This window comes from Phaethon lepturus, unplaced genomic scaffold (genome assembly GCF_000687285.1).
Source record: "Phaethon lepturus isolate BGI_N335 unplaced genomic scaffold, ASM68728v1 scaffold53507, whole genome shotgun sequence".
Lineage (NCBI taxonomy): Eukaryota > Metazoa > Chordata > Aves > Phaethontiformes > Phaethontidae > Phaethon > Phaethon lepturus.
In genome coordinates, this window is record NW_010555135.1 from 1 (window position 1) to 4,751 (window position 4,751).

Below are 4,751 nucleotides of genomic sequence, written 5' to 3' on the forward strand. Positions count from 1 at the left end.
AACCTAGTGATTCTGTGATTCTGGGATTCTGAAGGGCAGAAAAAATAGCTGTAGGGTTGACCACTCAGACAAGTTGTTCAACCAGTTAAGACTGTTGAAGAGAATGTGGCATTTTTTTTCTGTGATGACAAAAATCATGGCCTCGCTGACATAAGCTTCCCTGCTAGTATCTTGATCAGAAGTTCCATTAAACACAGTCTTTGGCCTTACATTTAAAGAGGCTATAATGGTGCATCTAAGCTGCGTTTTACATCCTCCACTATCACTCCCACCCTCACCTGACAGCTGAGAGCCACCCTAGGGCTTGAAGGGACGATGGCCACCCTCGGTGGCCTGTGTTCTCATACAGCATCTTCCAACGCTGGCCATGATCTCACCCCACCAGCTTTCACCCCACCAGCCCTCACCTGCTTTGCTGTCCCATGGGGGCCCCCCAAGCCCCCTCTGCCACCCCTGCTGTCAGCCTTGCCCTGATGCTGACCAGGGCTCAACATCTCCAGCCCAGACCCTTCCCCGTGCCACCACCCAGGCAGCACCAGGCCACTGGGGCACTGCCGAGGGGTGCGTGGCCATTGTCGCTCGGTGCAGACACAGCGGACTGAAGCCATGTCCAGTCTAGTGACATGCACGGGCTTTATTGTAGCAACACTGGATGACCAGCATGGCAAAAAAAAAAAAAAAAAAAAATCATGCAGTCTGTCTTGTGTGGGGAGGGGGTGAAGGGAAAGGAACAGGCATTTAATGCTATCAGGGGGTTCAGTTCAGTTTTTATTGAGGAAATTATGTTTTCCAAGACCTTCAATAATTGCTTGAGGCTGTAGAAAGGTAGCTTGGGTTAGATCTTCTCTCTTTAACTCCTAGGGACAACTTTTGTGGGCTCTCATAGAAGTGCATTAGTCGTTCAACCTCGTTTGTGTGTGAGCTCATCCCTAGTGAAGAGCATCCTTCCCCGCGTGAAAGAGCTTATTACAACGGCGGCTGCTCTTGATTTGCATTAAGATAGTAACTGGAAGAAGTCAGAGCAAGAAGTATGATTTCTGCTTGGGCTGTTAAAGCAGCACAGATGTGCCACTGCCAGCAGTGACTGAGAAACGGCAGGATGCAAAGGGAGAAAGCCCTCCACAAAAATCTATTACCATGAGCCACGGCCACAATACTAATGCGGTAAGTCAGGGCAATATGCAAATGGCTGCATGTCCCAGAAACCCTAATCCTATCAAGAATGCAGAAGATGTTAATTTGACCATCTTTCACAGCTCATAAATCTATCTGTAGCAAAGCCAGGCTGCCAGATGTCACCCAGTAGCACTTCTTTGAGGCTGGCAGCCTCGGCACAGACGCCCGATCATGCCTCAGTAAAGACCAATAAAGAGCATTGTTTGTGTGGCCTGAGAGCAGCTTCTCACATCTTGCTACAATAGAGGAAAACAGTGGGAAATGTGAATGACTGATTGGCAGAACTGGTGGTCTCGCTTGTGCTGCTTTCCAGATACGGAGCTATAGATTTCACATGCATTTTACGTCGTTAGGATGCAGATTAATCTATCTTGTTCTTAACAATTAGCAGTATAGGCTCCTCAACTTAATTTTGTGAATCCTAAACTCTAAATACAAGCTGGACATAGTTCCTTTTCCCGCAGGCAGATACTCCTTATTTACTTGAAACTACTTAAAACGGCAAACAGCTTTTGTGATGACGTGATCTTGCTCTTATGACTTAACATCTGAGAACAGAAACATCCTGTTTCAAAGCAAGCAAAGTTCTCTAAATCAAAGACCTCTAGAAATACAATTTTAAAAGTTTAAAAAATTTATAGCTTAGAATTACCAGTTGCAATTTAGGTTCTTCAGTACCAACCAGGACTAATCTAACTTGCTTTTACAGGGTGTATATTAAAGCACCACAGCAGATACACTTTTTCTGTGAAGTTACCTGGGAGCAAGCTGGATAAACCTTATTTTTATCTAAACTGAAATGGCTTTCAGCTTCTCAGTGGATATTGTGACTGTCACAGAACTCTGGGTCGAAATGCCTTATTACAGAGTTGGGCTGGAAAAAGAAACGAGGCAAAATTTATACAGAATCCTGTAGACATTTGTAGAGAAACGTGAATTTCCAGCAATAAAAATGATACTGGGCTGTCTGCTATCTATAGCTACAGAGATCCCCCTGGAAATTGCTGCTTATTTAGGACGTGGACATTCCTGTCACACGCCATCCAAAACATCACGCTAACATTTTAGATCACGAAGCTCCCGCCCCACAGAACAGACTCTAACGCTTCGTCAGAGCAGGTAGAGAGTCTATAGCAGGGCAGACTCTGGACCAAGTCCCCGTGGCCTGCAACACAGGAGAAGGTCCAAGGCCACGGCGGAGAGCGCGAGTCTTTCAGGCGAACGCAGGCTGCAACGCGACGTGCTCAGCGACGTCTCGGGCAGGGGGTCTCCGGGGCCGCCCACGGCAGCGGTGATGGAGAACGCGATGGGGACCCCGCAGCGTCGCCCAGGGAAGAGGCAGATCATCTGGGCCACCTGGACCCTCCTGAAGCAAGCCCGTCCCGATGTGAACAAGCAAAGCTTAGTTCAGGAAGTAAATTTTAGAGACAAAATGCGTGCACAGCCTCTCCCCTACAGCATTCGGTGCCAAACCCCGTTCTGATCAGTATGAGGGAGAACTAGCGGTAATGAAGTGAGGCTTTTTTTTAGGTAGCCACAGTTAAATAAATAAAGTAATTCCACTGGGTCAAAAGAGACAAAATGCTATAAAACAGAAGAAAGCAGAATAAAGTAAGCTTTAAAACTAACGGACATGCTTTATGAACTTGCTTGGGAAATGCCGGGTACCTTTTACCTCCAGAATTAGACACAAGAGGGAAGAATGAATTGTGTCTGAGTTTGAGAAGCCAACTGTTCCGGTTAATAACCTTAAAATACCTGTATGCTAAATTAGAGTATGTATAAATATATGTTTTTTTGAGAATAACAGAATTCTGAGGCAAATACATGTGATTTCATCATGTTTGCAGATACGAGAAAATTCATTATGCTAAAACTCATAGGTCAGCGAGTCCAAACCCACTATTTTAACGTATTTCAAGTAGGTTGAAGATGCTGAACCACAAACTCCCCAAAATCTATACTGTAAATCCAGTGAAGGAGACATATTAAGCATTATTTTAAAAAGTTTTTTCTTTTTTTAAAGGAAAATATGTTATTTATTGATATTGCAATAAAACATCTGTAATACATAACAGTGTACCCTGTTACACAATTAATAATATTTAAGCTATTAATTTTACAACATTGCATCATTACTTTTCCTTCTTTTCAAAAAAATAAACACAACCAAAGCTTGATATATGAAAAATTTACCTCATACATTTTGTTAAACTCCCTTAACTGAAAAGCTGGCATTTTCTGGGGGTGGGGAGGGAAGTCTCAGGAGACGGAAAGCAGGCATACCTAAATCCCTAACTATTCGTTTACGGACCATTTTGTACAATTCCTTGGCCATTAAAAGTTGCCACGTGTACAAGGTTCTCATCTCTCAGAAATTATTGTCATGATTTCAGCATCTCTGCTGGACTATTTCCCTAGAGCAGACACTTGGTACTTTTATATAAAAACAATCCAAAACTGGCTTTAAAACATGTCCCTGAATAAATCTTTCCATTTACAGTAAGTGTGAAATACTCCTTTTAATTGGTCCAGGTCTGAAATTACTATTATTTCTTTCTTGTATTTTACGAACATCTGTACTTTTTATTAGGTGTTTCTAAAATTACAATTGATTAAATGCACTTTTAATAGCAGGTGATATTTCAGAAGAAGTGCCTTGAAATATGGTCTAATACACAATTACAAAAGAAGAGCAGGTTTCCATATTTTATGTCCAATCCTATCCATAATGGGTTATTCCCATTACAATTCCCCCCTGGAACTAGTCTGCTCCGTGCTACTATTGAAGACAGCTTGAAAAGTGCTAGCACCAGCTCATCATTTTGCCACTCTGATTATACAAACTATATAAAAAGTCTGATTATACAAATGCCCAGAGGCTTTTAAAGATATCTAGTATGCTTACGTGGCATATATATAAATAGGACGTTGCATAGAAGGTTCACTTTAAAAGTGTTTTATTTCAGAAAATCAGCAACCTGACTTACTCTTCACCACAGTTTAAAAGCAGCGCTTTCCTCTATTTTTGTCTCGATATCAAGACTCTTAGTGCCTTTCATCCTAGTTTTGTGTAGGCTATTTCAGATCTTCTGGTATACCACTGACCAGATTTTCTCGGTTAACGTATCTGCAGCCACTCCGAGATGCTCAATGTCCCTCAGCCCCCTTTTTTTAACCCCATTTTTTGGTTCAAGGTCTGTTCTGCACCTTTAGAAATCCATCTTCTTAGTAACGTGCTAACCTGTTCTCCATTCAGAGCTCTAGTCCCAACAGGTGAACTCTTTCTTCTCTTAAAACCTATGTTTTTGCAGCTTCTAGTGCATTTTCACATTCCTAAATTCTTCTGAAATAAGCTTTAGCATTAAGCCCTTTATTCAGATTTCTTTGATTACTGGTTTTAGAATCTTTGCATTAAATAACACCTTCTATACTACATACTTCAGGGGCCTCATGTTATTACTGGGACTACGCTATCTATGAAACTGCCCTTATTTATATATTTTTTCAATTATCTATAAATCTTCAGGTTTTAGTAACCTACCGCTACGTAGGTTCTTCTCCTAAAGTAGTTC